Here is a 27,966-nt window from a genome sequence, read left to right as displayed (position 1 = left end):
TGCACTAAGCTTCCACTATGCAATAATGTAGACTTTGTTGGACAGGATCACTGGATCAGTATCAAGTATATCAACCTTTGGTACTTGCAATCAAACTGCATAAAATTGTTGAAGCCATTTCTTCCTCCTAGTTGAGCAACATATTATTATTAGTCTCAGGGGCGAAGCTATGTTAGCTGACCACCCTCTGCCGAAAAATTATACTACGTATAAGGTAAAATATTACTTGTTATTGATTAAAAACAGACTTTGAACACCCTTGTATAGCCCACTGGCAAAGAGTGTTCAAATTGAATTTTCTGGCTTCGGTTAGTCTTACAAGGAAGGTTTAAAGTTTTTTTGGAGCTTCGCTGAGGTAGGCAAGTTAAAATGAGAAAACTGGAGAAAGCAACTTCTTGAAAAGAATAAAATAAAATAGAGAACTCCAACTTCAGAACATTAATCAATCAGGTAGAAGTATTACTCTGTATCGTAATTTTCAATAAATATATCAAAATTGATAGCAGTATGTAACCAATAAGTTATCAGTTTCTTCCGTGTCAGTCTAAATTTTCCTATTATTCAGTCTTAAAGGGATGATAAGTAGGGCATCGTGTCCCTTTATAATTTTAAAATTAAGAAGATGATCGTTTTAAATTTTTTATGTATAAAAGACAGATTTCATACATATAAAAGTAAATTTCTTAGGTGTAAAAATATAGATAGGGTCATAAAACTAAAAACAAATTTGTAAAGACCCACAAAATTAACCATTTGACTTCATGAAGTTAGACAAGAATATAATAACAGGAAGAGCTGAAATGTGCAAAGATTAGCTAATGTCCGTCTCTAAATTTAGTGAGGGAGCAATTGTAGCTATCATTTTGGTGAGAAAATTGTGACTGATAGATCCCTCGGTAAATGTTATTAGCCCAAATTGGAAAATCATACGTAAGTGAAATTTCGTGTACAAAATTACAATATCTTTACTCTGCTATACTTAAGCCTACCAATTAATATAAACTTCTCAGAAAAAGTATAAAAAGAACACTGAGCTGCAGTTGGGTGGAACTTTAACTTCTGAAGAGACGATCGGAGGATAAAAAAGAATTGAGAGAGATGCTAAGCTACAAGAAGGTTTTTAAGTCTAGTAAATAGTAAATGAAGGCGAATAATTACGTAATTAAGCTTTGTTTAAACGATGACCTAAATTATGTGTGAAAATAGATCATTCCTTAATAGGGGTGTACATGAACCGGGTTAGTTCGAATTTTTCAATTACCAAACCAAACCAATTGTCTCGGATTTTTAAATCTATAAACCAAATCAAACCAACAAAAGTCGGGTTATTCAATCTCGATTTTTCTCAGGTTTTTCGGTTTTCTCGGATTTTTTCCGACAAAATCTTCATAGCATAAAATTTATAATTTTTGCTCTAATATTTCTTAGGTCCTAGTAGGATAAAACTTTATCCAATAAAATAATACAAAATAATATGAGATGAGTCATGATTATACCAAAATAGTCAACAAATCGCACAAAATAAATATTGCTAATTAATAAGCCATAATAAAAATAAACATAATCTAAAAGTACTAAATCGTGTTAAAATAAGTATGACTAATAATTACTAAGTATTAATTACATGACTAAATAATATTAAAAGTAAGTTATTAAAGTATTTTCACTATCTAAAGTAATGAAAAACTAAGAAAATAAATATCCAATACCATTGTCTTTCCTAGTATTGAATTGAATTTTTTTGTTAGCACTTTTATTGATTTGATTTTGCTTTGAAATTTATTTGAGTCACTAACTTTTATGGGCTATAAAACATATTTGACCATTCAAAAGTTCTATGTCAAAGCTTGAAATAATAGGAGAGAACTATGAAAAATGTTAAAAAATATTTATAAATTACATTACAATAGTTATTTTTATGTATAAAATATTTTAAAACTTGTATACATGTAATGTCGGGTTGGTTTGGTTTCGATTTGACTTTTTTTAGTTAAAATCAAATTAAACCAATTATGGTCGGATTTTTTTTCCTAACACCAAACCAAATCAAACCATAATCGAATTTTTTTTTCCGGTTTAACTCGAATTATCGGTTTGGTGCGATTTTTCGATTTTCTTTGTACACCCCTACTCCTAACTAAGTGAAAAGAGTCTGCTTGCTCACTCCCCTTTCCCATTGCTAGGAACCTCGCCTTCTTGACTTGTTATGTCAAGAAGACTACAACCGATAGGTCATGACCTATTTAGGTGGAAATCACTTCGAATTCGGCCTAGGTTCATGTCCAAAATTTGGTGTTAACATTATCTAATCCATCCAGCTTCTTCCAAAAGCATGTTAGAGATTAACTACAACATAAAAAAGTTTGTTCTTCGTTTAATAAATATTTGTGCTTTATGCCACACGTGCTGAAGACATTAAAATAAATTGAAACAATAACAAGAATAACGACCCAGTATAATTTCACATGTGGGGTAAAATAGTACCCAATGTATGACTAATTACTGTCTTATATGGTGTGGCTAATATAATGAAAATAAAATAAACTGAAAGTGAAATTAAATTATCGTTAAAATAGTACCCAATGTTGTCACTACCCAAATCTCGGTCGTGATGGCGCCCAACACACTACTAGGCAAGCCCGACCATTATTCAACACTTAACCCAATTTATCAAAAATAACGGAAAGAAATATCAATTAAGCAAGATTAAAGTACTGAAGAATTTAACAAAATACACAATATAATCTCACTAGGACCCGGTGTCACGAATCTGAGCCTCTAGAATACAGAATATCATCCTAATACATGGTATATCCAAAGTCTGATAATGCGGAAATAAAGAGATAGGATAGGAGGGAGAAGATCAATGGCTGCGAACGCCGTGCAGCTACCTCGATACTCCCAGAAGCTGGATCTGCTGATCAACTGGATCTACTGAGCCTGAGACTGCCCTGGATCTGCACACAAGGTGCAGGGAGTAAAGTGAGTACTCCGACCCAGTGAGTAATAAAAGTAACTACAGTCCGAAGATAAGAAAATCCAGTAAATACACAAAGTAAGCTACAATCCGAATATACAGCAACATATGGAACTGAGCAGCTAAACACCAGTATAAATACAAATACATGAATGCAATGCAATGCATATGATGGTACATTCCAGTACCCACTGCGGCGTGCAGCCCGAGCCATCCATATTTATTTATCGTCGACGGCGCTCACTGGGGGTGTGTACAGACTCCGGAGGGGCTCCTACAGCCCAAGCGCAATATCTTGGTCAGTCATTGTTACCTGACCGGTCAGCCATTGTTACCTGACCAATTTATATCATACAGTGCCATTGTTACCACTGTTCAAGTATATCATCCAGTGTCATTGTTACCACTATTTCAAGTATATCACACAGTGTCATTGTTACCACTGTTTCAAGTATATCACACAGTGTCATTGTTACCACTGTTTCAAGTCACTTTATAATCAGTCCAGAAAATAATATAATAAGCCCCTTGGGCATTTACAAAACAGAAGTTCCCAGCCCGGAATACATTTAAAAATATCATTTAAGTTTTCAACACTTAGAATTATGGCTGAGTTTGCAAAACAACATTTAAAACCTTGGACTGAAATTAAATGATATGCAAATCATGCTAAGCAGTAATATCAATCCTCGAAGGATTTTACAAATCGGCACAAGGCCCCAAACATGGCATCAAGCCCCGTAATATCAATGAAGTATGTGTATCAATTACCAGTATAGTATAAACATCACACGGGATGGACCAAGTCACAATCCCCAATAGTATCCGACCCCGCACTCGCCATGGAGTACGTGTCACGCCTCAATATAGCGTTACGATGTGAAAGTATGGGGTTTCAAACCCTTAGAACAGCATTTACATCTATTACTCAACTTAAGACGGCCAAAAATCTACTCCGTGATGCCCTTTCCTTTCGAATCGACCTCCTCGCGCTTCGAATCTTGCCAAAACCACAAGGAATATATTACAATAGGTTAAGGAAATATAACTCAATCGAAAAGACTCGAAAAATATCGAAAATCACGAAATTTGCAAAACCCGAGCCCCGGGCCCACTTCTCGAAAAATTACGAAAGTTACATCACCGGATTCCTCGTCTCGCCACGAGTCCGTACATATAAAATTTACCAAAATTGGAGTTCAAATGGCCCCTCAAATCTTCATTTTAGAATTTCAATCTCAAGCCCTAATTTCTTATAATTTGGCTATGTTTTCATAGATTTCAAGGATGATTCTTCAATAAAATCATGTATTTAACTCATAAAACTTACCTCCAATCGATCTCAGTTGAAACTCCCTTCAATCCCCGTCCAAAAGCTCTCAAAATGACTGAAAATGGTGGAAAAATGACCCAAAATCGGATATAAACTCACTGCCCAGATTTTTCGCAATTACTGTTCACCCGCGCGGTACTGTTCACGCGCGGGTTACTGTTCACTGCTGCTAAAAAAATGCACCAGCAGCCAATTTAAATTGCAGCACAGCCATTTTTCACTAAAATGACTCTAACTCCATCATACGAACTCGGAATTAGACGATTTTTATTCCTATGAGTCACAAATAATAATACGAACACAACCCTTCAATCGAAACTCAATTCGGAGCTCATTTTCCCAGTGCGATATCCATTTCGCTCGTTAAACAATTACTCATGTTTCGCGTCAAAAACCTAATTGCGACTTGATGAAATTAGACCAAAATTTTCAGATCAGTCCTATAATTCATAATCAAAATTCCGAAAGTCTCGGAATCAAATTTGGATCTCTAGAACTAAAAATGAACTTTTAGATCATTACATTTATGCTCAAAACGGCAAAAATCTTCCAAAAACTCTTCCAAAATTTGTCCGAGCCTCATGGGATCCCAACAAAGTATACTAACAAGTCCCATAATATGACACAAACTTAGTTGTTCCTTCGAATCACCAAAAACAACGCAAAAATACTAAATTCACCACAGATTCAAGCCTATGAACTTTGAAACTTCAAATTCCATTTTTGATCAAAAACCCAACCAAACCACGTCCGAATGACCTCAAATTTTGCAGACAAGTCCAAAATGACATAACGAAGCTACAGAAACTCTCGAAATTCCATTCCGACCCTCGGATCAAAATCTCACCTATCAACCGGAATTCGCCGAAATACTAACTTTGCCAATTCAAGCTTAATTCTACACTGGTAATCACAAAAATATTCCGGACACACTTCTAAGTATCAAATCACCTAAAGAAGCTATCCGAACCATAAAATTCGCATTTCGAGCTCTCTAACACATAAGTCAATATCCGGTTGACTTTTCCAACTTAAGCTTCCTTAAAAGAGACTAAGTGTCTCAAACCTTACCAAAATCATTCCGGAATGACTTCAAATTTTGCACACAAGTCACATTCGACATTACAGACTTGCCCCAACTTTCGGAATCGCATTCCGACCCCGATATCAAAATTTTCACTTCCGGTTGAATTTTCTCAAAAACCTTCAAATTTCTATATTTAGCGAAATGACTTCAAAATGACCCCCGGACATCCGAATTGACTTTCGATCGCGCTCCCAACTCCAAAATCACCATACGGAGATATTCCTAGACTCGGAATCCCAAACGGACATCTATAACACTGAAATGCCTTCCAACCCAAATTTATGAAATTCTTCTAAAATACTAACTTCCACAATATACGCCGAAATGCTCACGGGTTATCCAAAACCAAATACGGACATATGCCCAAGTCCAAAATCATCATACGAACCTGCTGGAACTTTCAGATCTCGATTCCGAGGTCGTTTACTCAAAATTCCAATCCTAGTTCATTTCTTCAATTTTAAGCTTTTAAAATGAGAATTTTCATTTAGATTTAACTCCAAACTTCCTGAATTTTAATTCTGACCATACACACAAGTCAATATACCTGAGATGAAGCTACTCATGGCCTCAAACTGCTGAATGACGCGCCGGAGCTCAAAACGACCGGTCGGATCGTTACAAATGTATGACTAATTACTGTCTTATATGGTGTGGCTAATATAATGAAAATAAAATTTTGACTGGTTTAAGATAATAAGGTACATCTTTGTCATTATTAGTATATGTTCTATTAATTGAATTTTTTAAATTGGGGATTATTCCCACATAATCCATCCAGTTGGACCGGTCACGCCGTCATATTCGACTAGCCCTAGTGCTGTATTCTGGGCCCGGGCCTAAATGGGCCAAACGGGCCGGACTTAACGGGCCTGGGCTTAGCGGTCCCGGGCTTCGTGGGCTCAACGGGTGGAACCAGCCCGTGACGGGCCTAAGCCCATATGGTCCTTGGCTAAACGGGCCGGGCTCGTGGGCTTAGCGGGCCTAACGGGCTTTTTGATTTTCGGGTTTTTTAAGGCAATTTCTTGCAAACCATATCATGGCTATATAAATAATATATATGTAATATATATGTAGAAATCAAATTATTAAAGTGCTTGACGAAAAAGTAAAATAACAAAACAATAGTAAAACTAAATTGCCATACATAATAAATTAATAAGAAAGTACAACATGAAGCATAAATACTTCTAATAATTTTAAAATAACACAAATTTTTGAAATATCTTAAAGACGAATTTGCGGATAAATACCATCAACACAATACGTTATATGCCTCCTTAAAATGCTTGTGGTACACCCTGAACGAAAATTTAAGACTCTTCCACAGTTCTTGCATTTTAATATTTGGCCTTCTTCATTTTCTTCAAGCACTTCATAGTAGTGCGAAACAAATAAGCGCACTCTTTCCGAACGAGGCATGATGTAACTTGAAAATTAAGATTGAGACTTGAAGTCTTGAAAATTGGAGATTGAGAGATTGAGAGAAATTTAGATTGAGAAATGAGTATTGAGTATTGAAATGAAGAAGAGGGAGGGGGGTATTTATAGTGTTAGAGAAGGTTAGTTTTGTAAATTGAAAAAAAAATAGCTATTTGTGCAATATGGCCGTTGGTGGTCATTGGAGGTGGGGCCCTCATTTTGAATTTTGAAAAATCTTGTTTTGTAGTATATATAGTATACTAGTATAGTATATAATATATATATATATATATATATATATATATATATATATATATATTTTCTTGTAGTATATATTGTATGTTATGTATATATATTACCTTATATATTTTCTTGTAGTATATATTGTATGTTATGTGTATATATATATATTTTCTTGTAGTATATATTGTATGTTATGTATATATATTCCCTTATATATTTTCTTGTAGTATATATTGTATGTTATGTATATATATTATAGATTATAAATAATTGCAAGTTAAAGATAAAAAAATTGTTGCAAAAAGATATTCAAGGGCACGTCTTATAATTTTTATTACCAAAAATGGCATATCTTTCTTAGTCTTCCTCCCCCAATGGAATGAGCACAACAAGGTACTAACACCACCATTAAAAGGGAAAAAACTAAAAGAAGATATGCCAAAGTACAAGGTACACCATAATCTACATTGTATCTCTAACAAATTTCATAAATCCTTCAAGGTTCGGAGGAGGTTGCGTTGGTGGTGGTGGAAAAGAAGCTTGTTCATCACCACTTCCGGGCGAAGCAGCATCCTCCGCAATTTCCGCCATCATTTCTTCATAAGCTTCATTTATCGCCGGTTGTGATTCCGCAATTCCAAAGTTTCTTCTTTCCGAGCGGATCCAATCTCTGAACAGTACAGGTTTTTCCAAGCTCTCCCTCATTGACGCTCTATGATCACCTATTTGAAGTCTTGCTTGACTGAAAGCTCTCTGATGCAACAATTGAAGCTTGAATAGATAAAATATCCCGAGCCATCCTTGCAAGAATCGAAAAATGTTTTTCCCTTGCCTTCCACCATTCCAAAAGATCAAAAGTGCCGTATGGATTTTCCTTTTCAAGTCCCTGCGACAAATACACTTGAAGCTCATTTAGATGTGAAGTTTCATCATAATTATCACCTTGAGAACCCCTGAACTCCGTCCAAGATTTAAGTGTTTTTAAGCCCGCAGCTCTTTTGGACGATTGTGAACTAGACGAAGTAGGGGTTGGAAAATTTGGCCTAGCATGCTCTAAGGCAAGTTGATAATCATTATAAATTGTTTGAGCATTAATTTTAATTGAGGCTTTTGCATCTGCAAGTGTAGCAAATTCCTCATTTGAAAGATCTAAAGCCTTATAAATATTTGAGTACCAAAAATGAGGACCTCCTAATTTCATTGTAGGATTTAACATTGCAGCAACACCATAAATAGGAGGGATAGGGAAAAAATATTTTTTAAACTTTTCTTTCATTGCATTTATAGCAAGTTGATAAATTTCCCCACCCTCCGAAAATTCAACAAACAAATCACATAGTGCTGCAATATAAACTAAACAGTTTGAAATAGTAGGATAATATTGCCTAGAAAATGCATTTGTAGCAATTTGAAAATGTTCTAAAAAATCTATAAGAATTTTAACATTCGTCCAATCTTGAGTAGTAAGCATTTCATCATCATCCTCACCACCTACCCGAGCATTAAACGTTGCATTAATTGGGTTTCTATATTCATATGCAACTACTAAACTTTCGTACATATAATTCCATCTAGTCGGGCAAGGTTTAGGAACCTTTCTTTCTCTAAGGCCATATTCATCCCATTTTTTAAAATATTCTCTTAGTCTACTTCTACGGTTTGAATAAAAAAGCCAATTAAGAGCCATTTTAACCTTTTCAATTTCTAAATTTAAAATTCGCATACGATCACAGACAATTAAATGATAAATATGACAAATACATCTAACATGGAATATATTTCTAAATGCGGGATTTAGTGGTGTTGTAAGTATGCCTATAGCACTAGTGTTACTAGAAGCATTATCCATAGAAATTGACATTATTTTATCTCTAAAGCAAAAATATCTACAAATATCTGCAACAGTGTTAGCTATAAACTTACCTGTGTGACATGAATTAATTATTCTATACGCAATAATGCGTTTTTGCATTGTCCACTCCTCATCTATCCAATGACTTGTAACAGTTAGATAATCACAATCATTACCACTTCTACCAATATCAGTAGTAATAGAAATCCGATTACTTATATGAGTAAATAAATACCGCAAATATTGTTCATATTCATGTTTATATTTATAAATATCGCTCTTAACTGTTGCGCGAGGCCAACCTTTATAAGTAGGATTAAAAACTCTTCTAATATAATGCACCCAATTAGGATTAGAGGGAAAAGAATAGGGTAAGCACATAACGGTAACCATCTTTGCTAATTCTTCACGATCTCTATTTGGATCGTAATATAAAATACCTCCGGTCACAGTGTTAATTCCTGGTTGAACTAGATTTGAACCTGTACTAGGGTTAACATCAGAATCTACATGTGTTCCCTCTAGTTGCGCTTTCATTTGCAAATATCTAGCTTTATCTCTAGGGTGTGTTTTTATGTGCCTAGTCAAACTACCCGTGCCGCTACGTTCTCCAGTATATTTATGCGCTAGTAACTTCCCACATGTTTTACACTTAGCCTTATTTTGTTCTCTTACTTGAGTAAAAAAAATCCAAACTAATGACGTTTCTAGGCGTTTAGAAGGTTGTCTATTAAAACTAGGGGTTTCTACAGGTGGGTCGGACGGTACATCAGTTGGGTTATTAACAGGACTAGTAGGTGTATCATCTAAATCCGGTTGGGTTTCATCTTCATCCTCATTTTCCTCATCATTTTCAAAGATAGTTTCATTAGGATAAAGAGCATTCATAGTTTCATCATCTAGATTTTGACCTGGTGCAACATTATGGCAAAATTTACTATCGGAAAATTGAAAAGAAGGGTTATCACTATCAAGAATAATAGGAGCAGCAGGACGTCTACCAGGTCTGGGTCGGGGAGCCGGGGGAAGGGTAGTAGGTTGGCCACTACATTCACCAATTTTAGCTTTACCCTTACCACCAAAAATATTTTTCAAAGAAAAAGCCATATTAATTCTAATTATACTAAATAAAACTAACAAAACTATAATATTAAAACTTAGAGTTGGAACGCGTTTACCGAATTGCCGAACAACTTCTTAAAAATTAAAAATCGTTGAAAACTTGAATATTTCAATTCACCAACTTCACAATTTTTCACGAAATTTCAGCAATAAAATAAGCAATTATAGTAGAGAGATTGAGAGAGATTGATGAATTGGTGAGTAAAAATGAAAGAATGAGGGGGTATTTATAGTTGAGAATTGAGAAAGTATAATTATATAAAGTTTGGGGGCCAAATGACTATTTTCTAAACATCCAAACGGTCAAAATTGCAGCCCAAACGACTACTTTTTAAATTTTGACCGTTGGAATTTTTAATTTTTTTTAATAGAAACTAGCCGTTAGGCCCGGCCCAGGCCCAACAGCCGGTCCCGGGCTTAGCGGTCCCGGGCTCGTGTGCTTTCTAGGATGAACCGGCCCACCACGGGCTTTAAAGACCGTTAAGACCGGCCCACTAGGCCCGACTCACCAGGCCCGTTAGGACCGCGTGCCCGGTCCGGTCCGGTTTAGGCCCGGCCCACAGTACACTCTTAACCAGCCCGCTGGTTGATGGGAAAGAAGCACGTAGCTGTTAGCACTTACCCCTTCTAAAACTAGTACACTACTAATGCCAGGGCGGAAGGGATTCATCCGAATCCGCTTCACCGGAAAATTATATTGTACGTATAAGGTAAAATTTGATTTGTACCTCTATATATTATATTTGGAATCCCCTCGATATTACTCAAAAGCATAGCTCAATGGCAGTAGCAAAGTTAGGAATTTTTTCAAGGGAATTTAAATTTGAAAGAAATGAAAAAAAAATTCCGACAATGGATGTTCAATATGTGTTATATACTTCTAAAACGTAATATTTTACCTGTATACACAGTGTAATTTTTTGATAAAGGATGGTCAGTTAACTACCCTTGTGACCATGTGGCTTCGCCACTGCTCAGTGATCAAAGGGGTTCAAACCTTTGTTAGATTGTTGATTCAATTCCCACTAGCTATAATTTTTTTATGAACAACAACAACAACAACATCCCAGTATAATTCCACCAGTGGGGTCTGGGGAGGGTAGTATGTACGCAGACCTTACCCCTACCCAGAAGGGCAGAGAGGCTGTTTCCAGGAGACCCTTGGCTCAAGAGAGCAACAAAGAGACAATATATTAGTACTATCAATAGAGTCATAATAAATAACATAAAATACATAATATAAAATAACAGAATAACAACAATATAAGAAATATAGGAAATACGAAAAAAGTATGGAGAGAAGGATGTAAGGTATACTAATATCCAACCGACACAAGCCCTACATCCGTAGCTGATCAGTAGCCTCCTAAGACTAACTCCTAAATGGCTAGTGTTACTCTAGTGCGTTGTAGTAATACTCACAGACTTCCCCCTAACCTACAACCTTAATGCTCGACCTCCACAATTCCCTGTCAAGGGCCATGTCCTCAGAAATCCTAAGTCGTGCTAGGTCCTGCCTAATCACCTCCCCCAATACTTCTTAGGTCTCCCTCTACCTCTCCTCATGCCCACCACAGCCAGTCGCTCACACCTCCTCACTAGCGCATCAGTGCTCCTCCTCTGAATGTGTCCGAACCATATGAGTCTTGCTTCCCGCATCTTGTCCTCCATGGGGGCCCCACCCACCTTATCTCGAATAACTTCATTCCTAATCTTGTCCATCCTTGTATGCCCGCAGATCCACCTCAGCATCCTCATCTCTGCTACTTTCATCTTCTGGATGTGTGAATTTTTAACCGGCCAACACTCGATCCCATACAATATAGCAGGCCTAACCACTGCTCTGTAAAACTTACCTTTTAGTAACAGTGACACTTTCTTGTCACAAAAGACTCCCGTTGCTAACCTCCACTTCATCCACCCTACCCCTATATGATGTGTGACATCCTCGTCGACCTCCCCGGTCCCCTGAATAACCCTTAGCGAAAATCCTACCTCCATCACTGATTACTTCTGCTTATGTGAATAAACCCTGTTATAATCAACACCTGCCAAGAGAAATCAAAAGATTGTGAATGGTTCAATGAAATTTTAAAAAATAAGAAGAAGAATATATTTACGAAACGACACTCTCATTAACAAACATCGAATTGTGGGCTAGGATTTTCTGATGAAACAACGTAACTTTGCTAAATGAAAAGCTCTTCCAGCTTGATAATTAAGGAGAGTGTCACGACCCCAATTCCCCACCGAAGAATAACACCTAGTTTCTAAGATTAAGTAAGCCCAACGTGAATGGAAAAATAACAGAAATAATAATAACTTCAATTTTAAACCATCTAGCTATCATAAAAGGACTCAACAATACCGCTGGCAATAATTCCCAAAATCTGGTGAAACTGAGTCATAAGCTCTACACGAATGTATCGTAAAATCCCTAATACATCATTGTCTAAATAAAGAGTAAGCAGTAGATAAATAAAGATAGAGGGTGACTCCCAGACCTGCAAACGCCGGGCAGGTATACCTTGAAGTCTCTGAACTAAATCTCAACTCACTGGTGCCTAGCTTGGGTCGAGGTACTTGAATCTGCACAAAAACGTGCAGAAGATTAATATAAGTACACCACAACGGTACCCACTAAGTATCAAGTCTAATCTCGGTAGAGTAGTAACGAGGCCAGGTCGAGACCCATATTAGGATAAGAAAATAAGCTGAACAAGTATAGTACAATATAATAATGGAAAAGAGAAAAATAAGGCAATAAATAACTACAACAAGATAAGCTACACCTGAATTTAAAGCAATAAAGACAACAAGGAAGGAACACATAATAAGAACATCAAGAAAACAATGCGTACAAATACAAGTGAGTTAAATGATAGATAACAACAAGAATCACAATCGGGGTACTGCCTCGTAATCTCATGTCACAATCACAATCATAGTCTTTCCTTATATCACCGCGGGAGTCTTACATTTAGTTTTGAAAATTATTTTTCCCGAAATAGCTACCCTCGTTTAGCCAACCTTATCACACCACGTGGTTTCAAGTAGTTCCTCTACTAGAAATACGCGTATCAAGCCCACATTATCTCACCGCATGCGTATCAACCCCTTGCCTTATACCACTACATGTATATTAATATCACAACATATCACAACTCGCACCTCAAGTGCCCAAATGCCATAACTTGCCAAAAGAATCAACAATATAAATTTCCATAACAAATAACCCATGACTCAACCACAATATATATAAGAATCTCAATAATAGCAACTGAAAGTGAATAACTCAACAAGAATGGTTATTCAACAAATAACAACCTAGCCTCAATGTGATCACGACTTTTACAACTTCAACATCAATAACTCAACAAGAAAATATTTCATGAAATCAACAACTTTAAGTAAATAATTGAACAATTAAAGAAGTAACAAGACAATAACTTCAACTAAAGCATATGAGAGCAATTAACAAGTAATAGGTGGAACAAGTATTAACAATGTTAAATAAAGCAGGTGATGGTAGATTAATACATGTAAGAGTCACACCTCCTTTTTTCAAAGAATAGGGAGTTTTTTCAATTAAAGTGACATTATTCGAAATGAGATTATTTATTTAATTAGAGTCTCCACTTGGAATGATTTTATGGTGTCTCAAGTCACCGGTTTATTTTAAAATCCCAAATCGAAAAAATTTGACTCTATTTTACAGTCCGTAAAATATAAAAGACTGGATAAGGAATTCTGTAACCTGGGAGAAAGTGTGAGGCACTCCCGAGCAGTGTTTTAAAAAGCATTTTCGGGGCGAGCCCTGGGGCGAGGCGCACCAAAAACCCCTGAGGCAATGGTGTGGGGCGAAATTCTCAAGAGGCCTACGCCCGGGTCTTCGGGGCGTATAGTCGGGTGTTCGGGGCGTACGCCCGGGCGTTCGAGGCGTGTTTTTTTAGTGAGGCATAAGCCCCAAAGACTTTTTCAAATTAAACAAAATTTGTTGAATAAGTCCTTCATATAATACCCAAATTCTCAAAAGTCAGCTTGATAATTACTCACAAGTTTTAAAAAAGAACTGAAATATATTAAATTTAAAAGTCAATTTTTTTTATTGATTGAAGCCCTAATTCATGGTATTTTACAATTCTTTATATTGTCTGCTAGTCTGCTAATATCTCCCAAAAGCAACAGATATTTTTTTTACAAAGACAAAGAGAATTACACTCTACTTCATATCAACAAGTTCAAAGTTCAAATTGCAGGTTAATCATCCTTTTTGTTCCTCCATGTAAAAAACTTTATTCTTTTAGACACAATGTCATGACCCCAAGTACCGGCCGTGATGACGCCTATCACATTACTAGGCAAGCCAACCAATCAACTAACCACAACCCATTTCCTTTAGTAATAAACCATTTTCCACATAGATTTTAAATACTAGTTTCATAATAAATGTTTAAAACGACAGAAAATATGCGGAAGTCTAAATAATGATAAACTACAAGTCCCAACAATCTGGTGTCACGAGTCTAGAGCCTCTAATACAAGTCTGAATACCTAATACATGAATAGTCTAGAAAATGCAGAAAATAACATGATAGAAGGGAGAAGACAGGGCTGCGAATGCCATGCAGCTACCTCGAAATCCCCGACAGAAACAGAATCAGCTGAAGATGCTCACTCGGCCGCTCGGGCACCTGGATCTGCACACAAGGTGCAAGGAGTAACGTGAGTACGCCAACTCAGTAAGTAACTAAAATAAATAATGGACTGAAAGCAGTGACGAGCAGTTCAAAAAATTATATAACTTTAAAATCAGTTCTGTCACAAAATCATCATTTCTAGTTTTAAACATTGAAATCAGTTACTTAGCAATATATCCAACATAGGCTTATTTAAAAGAAGAGTGAAAACAGTGGGAACATCATAACAGGGCCCCTTGGGTAAGGAATCACTAAATATATGGCCCCTCGGACAGCCTCTCAGTTACTCGTGACTCAACTCTCGTCACACGGTACTCACTCTTAGCACTCGGCTCATTAGTATCTCATAATAATAGAAATCATAGTAACCGCTGCGGCGTGCAGCCTGATCCATATATGATAGTCGACTACGCTCACTGGGGGTGTGTAGACCTCTGGAGGGGCACCTACAGCCCAAGCATCATATCGCTGCAGCGTACAACCCGATATAATATATATATATCGCTGCGACATACAACCCGATCCATATAAGTGTTGCTATGGCGTGCAACCCGATCCATACCTCACATATAAATATATAAGTATCCTCACAATTGGGTTCTCAACCTCTCTAAGTCCTTAACCTCATAGCCTCTCGGGCACATTAATAGAAATTAGGGATCTTAGCCAGAACAATCCTCACAATTAAGAGTAAAGTGATAAAACCAGTTTTTAACATTTAAATAGGTAAAACATGATTGAGGATATTCTTTTAGCAAGTAAAGTGAGGAAAAACGGTCAAAATGCCCCTAAGGGTTGCTACAGGTCGGCACAAGGCCCCAAACATGGTATACAACCCATAATACGGTATAAATATCCAAAATACGAAATAACATAATATTTTCAAATCAAATACGTGGCTTAATAGTCGTTACGGGATGGACCAAGTCACAATCTCTACCGGTGCACGCCCACACACTAGTCACCTAGCATGTGCGCCACCACATTTATCAAAAATAAGTCAAATACTAGGGTTTCATACCCTCAGTTCCAGATTTATAATGGTTACTTACCTCAAACCAGTGAAAATAATACTCCGCAATGCCTTTGCCCCTCGAATCAGCCTACAATCACGTCGAATCTAGTCAAAATCAGAATCACGACATCAAAATATGCTAAGGGAACGAAGCCCAAACGAAAACAATCGAAAAGTACCAAAAATCCCGAAATTACCAAAACCCAACCCCCGGTCCCACATCTCGAAATTCAGAAATTTTTACATCAATAGATTCCTCGTCTCCCCACGAGTCTATGCATATCAAGAACAATAAAATCGGAGTCCAAATGACCCCTCAAATCCTCAATTTAAGGCCTCTTAAACTCAAGCCCTAATCCTCCATTTTTAGCCCCTTTAATTCCTTTAATTACAACCTTAATCCATGAGATACTACCATAGAAATATGTTTTAGGTCCAAACATCCTTACCTTACGAAGTTACCTTGAAATCCCTCTTCCAAATCGCCCAAAAAGCTCCAAGCCGATGCACAAAAATGGTGAAATAACTCAATTTCGCGAAATGGAATAACTTATATGTTTTGCCTCGGCATTTTCGCATCTGCGACTCTCCAACCGCTTCTGCGGTACCGTATTTGCGGTCATGCCTCTGCTTCTGCGGAAATCACTTAAAGTCTTAAAATCGCATCTGCGATAGTCCATCCGCACCTGTGACTCTGCAGGTGCGGTCCCACACCGCATCTGCGGTTCCTGGTAAAGTCACAACACCCCGCTTCGGCGGTTCATCTCCCGCACATGCAGCTTCGCAGATGCGGACCATCAACCGCATCTGTGGCTCCTGACGAATCCCTTGAAAAACTGCTTCTGCAGCTCCTCTTCCGCATGTGCGGCACCGCATTTGCGGTCGCCCAAACCGCAGGTGCGAAAACACTAGAAGCAACAAAGTTTTGCACTTTCACAAGTCTCAAACCTTCCCGTTAACCTTCCGAAATCACCTCGAGGCCCCCGAGACCTCAACCAAAAGCACAAACATAACCCAATACCTTATACAAACTTGTTCTAATCATCAAAACTCTTCAAACTACGTCAAATCAATTAAAACACCTCGTATTCAAGCCTAAGTTTCTAAAATCTTCCAAATTCTGTTTTTGATCAAAATCCAACCAAACCACATCCCAATGACCTGAAAATTTACACACACATCCCAAATGACACGACGGAGCTACTGCAACTCTCAGAATTCCATTCCGACCCCTATATCAAAATCTTGCCTATCAACCGGAAATCGCCAAAATATCAACTTCGCCAATTCAAGCCTAAATCTACTACATACATCGAAAATTCATTCCGATCACGCTCCTAAGACACAAATCACCTCCCGAAGTGGACTGAACCACCAGAACTCACATTCGAGCCCTTTAACACATAAGTCAACATCCGGTTGACATTTTTCCAACTTAAACTCCCTTAGAAGAGACTAAGTGTCTCAAACCTTACCAAAATCATTCCGAATTCGATCCGACCAACCCGATACCATAAAACATGGATAAAGAAGCATAAAGAAGCAAAAATTGGGGGAAACAAAGTGGTAACTCATGAGACGACTGGCCGGGTCATCACATCCTCCCCAACTTATGTTTCAACATTCGTCCGCGAATGAATTAAGAAACATACCTGAAGCCTCAAACAGGTGAGGATATCTGCTCCGCATCTCCCGCTCGGTCTCCCAGGTAGCCTCCTCCATGGGCCGACCTCTCCACTGTACTTTCACTGAAGCTATATCCTTTGACCTTAACTTTCGAACCTGCCGACCCAAAATAGCTACTGGCTCCACATCATAGGTCAAATCACCGTCCAATTGGACCGTGCTGAAATCTAGAACATAAGACAGATCCCTAATATACTTTCGGAGCATAGAAACTTGAAATACCGGGTGCACACTCGACAAGCTGGGCGGCAAAGCAAGCTCACAAGCCACCTCCCCAATCCTTCGAAGCACCTCAAAAGGCCCAATAAACCGCGTACTCAATTTCCCTTTCTTTCCAAATCTCATAACACCCTTCATGGGTGAAACCTTCAACAGAACCTTCTCTCCAACCATGTAGGACACATCTCGAACCTTCCTATCAACATAACTCTTTTGCCTCGATTGTGCTGTACGAAGCCTCTCCCGAATCACTTTCTCCTTTTCCAAGGCATCCTGTACCAAATCAGTCCCCAATAGCCTAGCCTCACCGGGCTCGAACCAACCAACTGGAGATCTACACCGCCTCCCATATAAAGCCTCATATGGAGCCATCTAAATACTCGACTCGTAGCTGTTGTTATAAGCAAACTCTGCAAGTGGTGGGAACTCATCCCATGATCCTCCGAAATCAATGACACAAGCACGCAACATGTCCTCCAATATCTGAATAGTGCTTACCCAACTCTCTCTGCATGGCCCTCAAAAACTGCGAAGTAAACCGAGTACCTCTATCTGAAATGATGGAAACTGGAATACCATGCAAACGAACAATCTCCCTGATATATATCCCTGCCAACCGCTCTGAAGAATAGGTAGCACACACAGGAATGAAGTGCATGGACTTGATCAGCCGATCCACAATCACCCAAATAGCATCGAACTTCTTCAAAGTCCGTGGAAGTCCGACTACAAAATCCATTGTGACTCTCTCCCACTTCCACTCTAGAATATCCATCTACTGAAGCAAGCCACCAGGTCTCTGATGCTCATATTTCACCTGCTGACAATTGAGACACCGAGCTACAAATCCCACAATATCTTTCTTCATCCTTCTCCACAAATAGTGCTGCCTCAAATCCTAATACATCTTCGCGGCACCCGGATGAATGGAATACCGTGAGCTATGGGCCTCCTCCAGAATCAACTCCCGAAGTCCCTCCACATTTGGCATGCAAATCCAGCCCTGCATCACAAACACCCCATCATTACCAATGGTCACATCTCTAGCATCATCATGCTGAACTCTGTCTCTAAGGATAAGCAAATACGGATCATCATACTGGCGCTCTCTGATGCGATCATATAAGGAAAACTGAGAAACCACACAAGCCAATACCCGACTGGGCTCCGAAATATCTAACCTCACGAACCGATTGGCCAAGGCCTGAACATCAACTACAAAAGGTCTCTCCCCAACTGGAATATATGCCAAACTCCCCATACTCACTGCCTTTCGGCCAAAGCATCAGCTACCACATTCGCCTTTCCCGAATGGTACAATATAGTGATATCATAATCCTTAAGCAACTCCAACCATCTACGCTGCCTCAAATTAAGATCATTTTGCTTGAACAAATGCTGAAGACTGCGATGATTAGTGAACACCTCACAAGATATGCCATACAAGTAATGCCTCCAAATCTTCAATACGTGAACTATGACATCCAACTCCAAATTATGAACGGGGTAGTTCCTCTCATGGGGCTTCAACTGAAGAGAAGCATAAGCAATAACTCTACCCTCATGCATCAACATAAAACCAATCCCAACTCCCGAAGCATCACAATATATATGAACCTGAAGCTGATGGAAAAACCAACACTGGAGCTGTGGTCAAAGCTGTCTTGAGCTTCTGAAAGCTCTCCTCACACTCGTCCGACCATACAAATGAAACACCCTTCTAAGTCAACTTGGTCAAGGGCGATGCAATGGATGAGAATCCCTGAACAAACCGGCGATAATAGCCTGCCAAGCCAAGAAAGCTGCAAATCTCTGTGGCTGAGGATGGTTTGGGCCAACTCTGAACCGCCTCTATCTTCTTCGGATCAACCCAAATACCCTCGCTGGACACTACATGCCCCAAGAAGGCTACTAAACCGAGCCAAAACTCACACTTGGAGAATTTTGCATAAAGCTTCTCCTCTCTCAATATATGCAATACAACTCTCAAATGCTCCGTGTGCTCCTCCTGACTACGTGAATACACCAGAATATCATCAATGAAGACTATGACAAACAAATCAAGATAAGGCCAGAACACGCTGTTCATCAAATGCATGAACACTGCTGGGGCATTGGTCAGCCCAAAGGACATCACCAAGAACTCATAGTGACCATAAAGGGTCCTGAAAGTCGTCTTAAGAATATCCGAATCCCTGATCTTCAACTGGTGATAGCCTGAACGAAGATCAATCTTGGAGAGAACTCTCGCTCCCTGAAGCTGGTCGAATAAATCATCAATGCGAGTCAAAGGATATTTGTTCTTAATTGTTACCTTGTTCAATTGCTTATAATCAATACACATCCTCATTGTGCCATCCTTCTTCTTTACAAAGAACCGGCGCACCCCAAGGTAACACACTAGACCGAATGAACCCCTTATCAAGGAGTTCCTGAAGCTGCTCTTTTAACTCCTTCAACTCTGCTGGTGCCATACGATACGGAGGAATAGAAATGGGCTGAGTGTCCGACACCAGGTCAATACCAAAATCAATGTCCCTGTTCGATGGTATGCCCGGCAGGTCTACGGGAAACACATCGGGAAAATCCCTCACAACTGGAACAAAATCAATACTGGGAGTCTTAGCTCCGACATCCCTCACAAACGTTAGATATGAAATACAACCCTTCCCAACCATACGTTGGACCTTCAAGAAAGAGATCCATCTACTAAGAACATAATTAGTCAAGCCTCGCTACTGTATCCGTGGCACACTCGGAATAGCCAATGTGACTATCTTAGCATGACAGTCCAGAATAGCACGATACAGAGATAGCCAATCCATGACCTAAATGATATCAAAATCTACCATACATAATAGTAAAAGGTCCACTCGGGTATCTAGACCCCCAATAGTCACCACACACGACCGGTACACACGGTCTACAACAATATTATCGCCCACTGGAGTAGATACATGAACAGGTGAAACAAGAGACTCACGGGGCATATCCAAATAAAGGGAAAAGTATGATGACACATAAGAAAAGGTGGAACCGAGCTCAAATAATACAGAGGTATCTCTGTGGCAGACTGAAACAATACCTGAAATCATGGCATCTGAAGCAGTAGCATCTAGTCTACCTGGGATGGCATAGAAATGAGCCTGACCACTACCTGATCGACCTCCCCCTCTAGGGAGACCCCTGGCTGCCTGACCTCCACCCCTAGCTGGCTGGATGGGTGGTGAAGTAACTGGAACAAAAGTCGAGGGCTGACCCCTCTACTAAGATTGACTATCATAAAGATGTGCACACTGCCTTCTCATATGTCCAAACTCTCCACACTCATAACAACTCCTCGGTGCTGGAGATGGGGACTGAAGGGAACCCCTGACATCGGAATGACCAGTAGAATGACCTGACATGGAAGAACCCTGGACTGATAGAGCACAAGATGAGCTCTAAGCTGGAAGGGCTATAAGTGATGAGTGGACCAAATGAGAACTATGAAAACCATGACCTGATGATGCTCCACGGTAACATGGGCAAGCTGAATGGGCCTGCTTGAATGAACGACCTCCGCCCTTCTGGAATTGAACCCCCGAGGGAGCACTGCTAAAGCTACCAGATCCCCGAGGCCTCTTGGCCTCCCTCTCCTTTTGCCCCTGCCAGCGAACCGTCTCAATCCCATGGGCGATATTAACAACCTCCTCGAAGGTAGCACCTGTCACCCTCTCCCTAGTCATGAGAATCCGAAGCTGGTATGTGAGGCCATCAACAAACCTCCTAATCCTCTCTCGATCTGTGGGAACCATCCAAATCACATGACGAGCTAACTCAGAGAACTACATCTCATACTACGTCACAGTCATCTCCCCCTGACGCAGCTGCTCAAACTGCCTGCGCAGCTCCTCTCGGCGCGACCGCGGTACATACTTCTCCAGGAAGAGAATAGAGAACTGCTGCCAAGTAAGGGGCGCTGCACCAACATGCCTACGCCTCTCATACGCCTGAAGGAAGCCTCAAAAAACTAAAAGGTGTTAAATGCCACACCACTAGTCTCAAGAATCCCTGTTGTACGAAGCATCCGCTGGCACTTATCCAAGAAACCCTGGACATCCTCGCCCTCTGTACTGCTGAATGATGGAGGCTAGAGTCTACCAAACCTCTCAAGTCGACACTGCTCATCATCCAACATAACTGGTACCACAAACTCCTGAGCTGGTACAATCGGCTGGGCTGGAGGTTCCCTCGGTGTTTGGAGTCCCTACACAACCTGCTCAGGTGTGCGAGCAACGGGAGTCTGGGTGCCTTTCCTAATTTGGGAAGTAGCTGCGGCCGTAGTAGCTGAGACCGCCTGAGACAAATCGGTACACACTAATAAGATCTAAGCTAAAGCCTCCAGAAGACCTGGAATCACAATAGGCACAACTGGTGCCTGAACTGGTGCTGCTGTAGCGTCTACAACTGGGACCTGGTCCAGAACTGGGGCAACTGGTGGATCTGTCGGTGCTACTCTAGCTGCTCTGCCCCTGCCACGGCCCCGACTGCAACCTCGACCTCTGGTGGCCCCAGTGGGTGGTACTGGCAGTTTCCCCCCTATCCGGTAGCATGTGTCCTCACCATCTGTGAGAGAATGAAATAACAGAAGTTTAGTACTCGAACAAACAGATCCGCACGACAAGAATTTCAGGAATATGAAGCTTTTCCTAAAGGTTCTGTAGCCTCTCGAGGATAAATACAAATGTCTCCGTACCGATCCGCGAGACTCTACTAAACCAGCTCATGACTCCCGAGACCTATGTAACCTAGGCTCTAATACCAACTTGTCACGACCAACTTATCACAACCCCAAGTACCGGTCGTGATGACGCCTATCACATCACTAGGCAAGCCAACCAATCAACTAACCACAACCCATTTCCTTTAGTAATAAACCATTTTCAACACAGGTTTTAAATACTGATTTCATAATAAACGTTTAAAACGATAGAAAATATGCAGAAGTCTAAATAAAGATAAACTACACAACCCCAACAATCTGGTATCACAAGTCTAGAGCCTCTAATACAAGTCTGAATACCTAATACATCAATAATCTAGAAAATGCAAAAACTAACATGATAGAAGGGAGAAAACAGGGCTGCGAACGCCATGCAGCTACCTAGAAATCCCCGATAGAAACTGAATTAGTTGAAGATTCTCACTTGGCCGCTCAAGCACCTTGATCTGCACGCAAGGTGCAGGGAGTAACGTGAGTACGCCAACTCAGTAAGTAACTAAAGTAAATAATGGACTAAAAGCCGTGGCGAGCAGTTCAAAAAATATATAACTTTAAAATTAATTCTGTCACAAAATCATCATTTCTAGTTTAAAACATTGAAATCAGTTACTTAGCAATATATCCAACATAGGCTAATTTAAAAGAAGAGTGAAAACAGTGGGAACATCATAACAGGGCCCCTCAGGAAAGGAATCACTCAGAATATGGCCCCTCGGGCAGTCTCTCAGTCACTCATGACTCAACTCTCGTCACACAGTACTCACTCTAAGCATTCGGCTCATTAGTATCTCAAAATAATAGAAATCATAGTAACCGCTGCGGCGTGCAGCCTGATCCATATATGATAGTCGACTACGCTCACTGGGGGTGTGTAGACTCTGGAGGGGCACCTACAGCCCAAGCATCATATCGCTGCGGCGTACAACCCGATGTAATATATATATCATTGCGACATACAACCTGATCCATATAAGTGTTGCTATGGCGTGCAGCCCGATCCATTCCTCACATATAAATATATAAGTATCCTCACAATTGGGTTCTCAACCTCTCTAAGTCCTTAACCTCACAACCTCTCGGGCACATCAATAGAAATTAGGGATCTCAACCCGAACAATCCTCAAAAATAAGAGTAAAGTGATAAAACCAGTTTTTAACATTTAAACAGGTAAAACATGACTGAGGATATGCTTTTAGCAAGTAAAGTGAGGAAAAATGGTCAAAATGCCCGTAAGGGTTGCTACAGATCGGCACAAGGCCCCAAACATGACATACAATCCATAATACGGTATAAATATCCAAAATACAGAATAACATAATATTTCCAAATCAAATACACGGCTTAATAGTCACTACGGGACGGACCAAGTCACAATCCCTACTGGTGCACTCCCACCCGCTCATCACCTAGCATGTGCGCTACTGCATTTATCAAAAACAAGTCAAATGCCGGGGTTTCGTACCCTCATTTCCATATTTACAATGGTTACTTATCTCAAACCAGTGAAAATACTACTCCGCGATGCCTTTGCCCCTCGAATCGGCCTCAACTCGCGTCGAATCTAGTCAAAATCAGAATCATGACATCAAAATATGCTAAGGGAACAAAGCCCTAGCGAAAACATCGAAAAGTAACAAAAATCCCGAAATTACCAAAACCCGACCCCGGGCCCATGTCTCAAAATTCATAAATTTTTACATCAATAGATTCCTCGTCTCTCCACGAGTCTATGCATATCAAGAACTCTAAAATCGGAGTCCAAATGACCTCTCAAATCCTCAATTTAAGGCCTCTTAAACTCAAACCCTAATCCTCCATTTTTAGCCCCTTTAATTCCCTTAATTACAGCCTTAATACATGAGATACTACCATAGAGATGTGTTTTAGGTCCAAACATCCTTACCTTACAAAGTTCCCTTGAAATCCCTCTTCCAAATCGCCCAAAAAGCTCCAAGCCGAAGTCCAAAAATGGTGAAATAACTCAATTTCGCGAAATGGAATAATTTATATGTTCTGCCCAGGCATTTTCGCATCTGCGACTCTCCAACCGCTTCTACGGTACCGTATTTGTGGTCATGCCTCCGCTTCTGCGGAAATCACTTAAAGTCTCAAAATCGCATCTGCGATAGTCCATCCGCACCTGCGACTCTACAGGTGCGATCCCACACCGCATCTGCGGTTCCTGGAAAAATCTCAACACCCCGCTTCTGCGGTTCATCTCCCGCACCTGCGGCTCCTGACAAATCCCTTGAAAAACCGCATCTGCGTCTTCTCTTCCGCACGTGCAGCGCTGCACCTGTGGTCCCCCAAACCGCAGGTGCGAAAACACCAGAAGCAGCAAAGTATTGCACTTTCACAAGTCTCAAACCTTCCCGTTAACCTTTCGAAATCACCCCGAGGCCCCCGGAACCTCAACCAAAAGCCCAAACATAACCTAATACCTTATACAAACTTGTTTCAATCATCAAAACACTTCAAACATCAAATCAATTAAAACATCTCGGATTCAAGCCTGAGTTTCTAAAATCTTCCGAATTCCATTTTTGATCAAAACCCAACTAAATCACGTCTGCATGACCTGAAAATTTACATACACATCCCAAATGACACGACAGAGCTACTGCAACTATCAGAATTCCATTCCGACCCCTATATCAAAATCTGGCCTATCAACCGGAATCACCAAAATATCAACTTCGCCAATTCAAGCCTACATCCACTACGGACTTCCAAAATTCATTCCGATCGCACTCCTAAACCACAAATCACCTACCGAAGCTAACCGAACCATCGGAACTCACATCCAAGCCCTCTAACACATAAGTCAACATCCGGTTGACCTTTTTCCAACTTAAACTCCCTTAAAAGAGACTAATTGTCTCAAACCTTACCGAAATAATTCCGGACTCGATCCGACCAAACCGATACCATAAAACACGGATAACGAAGCATAAAGAAGCAGAAATTGTAGGAAATAGAATGGTAACTCATGAGACGACTGGCCGGATCATCACACTTAAGTTACTTGTACTTTAAGTAGCATATAATAGATTGTTTTCATTAGTTTTTTATGGGGATGGAGCACGCATGCACACACACACACAGATATATATATATATATATATATATATATATATATATATATATATATACATATTTTTAATTTTCTTCAAATTTTATATAATTTTACCTGTTTATAAATATTTAGTGTAATTATATTATTTTAACAAAAATTAAATACCTATGGGGCTTACGCCCTGTGCCTCGGGGATTATGCCTCGCTGAGACATATGTAAAATGCCTCGCTTTACGCCCCCACCTTTTAAAATACTGCTCCTGAGTTCCGTGATTTTAGCAAGGTTGCTTTAATCATAACTTGGCTTAATTAATTGTTTCATTACGCATTTTAGAACCTATGTGTATTTTACATCTTGCTTATTTTAATTACAGCGTTATGGATTTAACCTTTGAAACAGATCATATGCGTGTAATTCCGTTTTTATTAAGTGCATTAAAATTATATTACGCGTACATATACACAATAAATAATACATTATTAATTATTATAATTGTTTGGTCAAAGTCGCGCGAACACGTACTTTGATTTATTTTGAGAATCATAATTATGTCACATAAACCTGTACACAATCACAATAATAGATTAGAATGCGCCTAAAGCATTCTACACATATGAATTATTTTCCTAATCTTTGAGATTATTGTAAGACAAAGAGTATTATGGAATTGTTATGGAGGGAAAGAATCTTTGTGTATAGAAAAGTAGTTAGCTTAAAGAAAGATGATCCAACTATGTTATTTATGGCCAGATGAGAATAATTTTTTTTTGCCCAAATTCTTTCTTTTCTTATATCCCAAAGACCAACTCTCCTCATAAGTCAGAACCAAATCATGGCTCAACCAAATCCAATCCAATATCCCATATTATGTACATTTTTTCTTAAACAAAATTACATCACAATCTCATGAATAAAAGTAATAAGCAGTCCAACGTTACAGTGATTCAATAAACTCATTATTTGGTTAAATCAACTCAAAACAAAACCTTGCATCTAGAAAGATTAATAAAATATTTTAATTGTGAGCAGATTATTATCTAAAATAGAACAAAAAGTAAAATTAATTCTAAAACTTGTCATGCAGTCCATTTAGCTTTGATTAAGAAATGCGTACTCATTAATTCTCTAAGAGTCCGTAAATTGAACTAACAATAGCAAAACAACCAATGTTTATTTCAACTGAAAGAATAATGAACTAGAGGCACAAAACAACAAGAAATGACTTCACACACTATTAACATAACATTATTAACAATAAAGTAAAAGAGAATGAACCTTTATGTAGCAAACTTTCTTTATTATTTGGAAACCAACTTTGAACAAAGTCTCGAACGAATCTGAGATGGTTATCGACATCTGATCGTACGCCGGAATCTCGAACCAATACTTTGTTGAGGACTTTTCCAGGACTATTTTCACTCAGATTTTTAACAACCGAGAATGAGATTTTTCTGCTAGTTTTTGTGATGTTTTTCAATTGTGTTCCGAGGTGGTTTTTGGGATAAAAATGGTTGAGGTTGCAGCTGCTTTTTGATGGGAGTTCTAACGATTTCAGTCGCTATTTTTTATAGCTGAAGTTTTAGCTTTTCATGTCTGAAAATGGGCTGGAGATGGGTGGCGTTTTTCAGCTACATTTAGGGCTGTTTTGGGGTGATTTCTCTATGTTTTTGGGGTAATTTGGAGTTGGAATTTGGGGTATATGAGGGTGATTTCACAGCTGGGTTTTGGTTGCTTTTTAGCTTATATTTTGGACTGATTTTCGCTAGGGTTTTGGTGTGGAAAAATGGCTGGTTTATGGACTATTTTGGGATGAGTTTAGTGATTCTTTCATGGTTGTAAAATAGTTAGATACTGCTATCGTTTTTGAGGAAGAAGGAGCAACTGCGTTGTTTTTGTTCTTAGAGGAAGAAATTGATTCACAACGTTTTTTTAGTAGTAGAGCTCTAGTTTTTTTAATCTCTCCCTCTGCTTTTTCAGATCCCCCTTTTAAAGAGTGAGGGTCTAGGGCTTCGGTCGCAAGGATAATTGGGCCGCTGCACTTGGCCCAATTCAGAATATGGGGCAGACGACCCTTTCCTCTCTTCTTGATTTTGACTAATTAACTACATGACATTTAAAAGCTTATTGCAAAGTTAGCTTGTTTAGTGATTGACTAACTAACTAATTACCTAAATAATTAATTCCAAGAAAGCAAAATAACGACAAAGCGACTAATGTATTTTTCATATTTTAGTATTTTTACAAATGCAATTAATTATGCAATTAAAATCTAAAATGTAAAGATTAAAATATTTTTTTTTCTAGGATTTAAAATGCTACTAAAAATATACCAAACACAAATATGCATAAAACAAATCAAATAAAGTATAGAAAAATTCTTAAAATTATATAAAATAATTAAAGCTATTTTTGAAGTTTTTTAGGAGTAATTTCATATTATTGGGCAAAAATTATGTGCTCACAACTG

General features: G+C 39.1%; 1 long non-coding RNA gene across 1 annotated transcript; it reads right to left on the bottom strand.

The window, feature by feature from the left end:
* Positions 1-14,413: 14,413 nt before the first annotated feature.
* On the bottom strand, positions 14,414-27,492 carry LOC104245482 (uncharacterized). The gene is made up of 2 exons (XR_715744.2): positions 26,775-27,492; positions 14,414-14,736 (listed from the first exon to the last, which is right to left on the bottom strand). It is a non-coding gene; the product is annotated as an uncharacterized lncRNA (long non-coding RNA).
* Positions 27,493-27,966: the final 474 nt, after the last annotated feature.

The sequence above is a fragment of the Nicotiana sylvestris genome, chromosome 1, assembly GCF_000393655.2.
Source record: "Nicotiana sylvestris chromosome 1, ASM39365v2, whole genome shotgun sequence".
NCBI classification, from domain to species: Eukaryota; Viridiplantae; Streptophyta; class Magnoliopsida; order Solanales; family Solanaceae; genus Nicotiana; species Nicotiana sylvestris.
The sequence above is the reverse complement of the archived record's forward strand: the minus strand, read 5'-3'. Positions and strand labels throughout refer to the sequence as shown.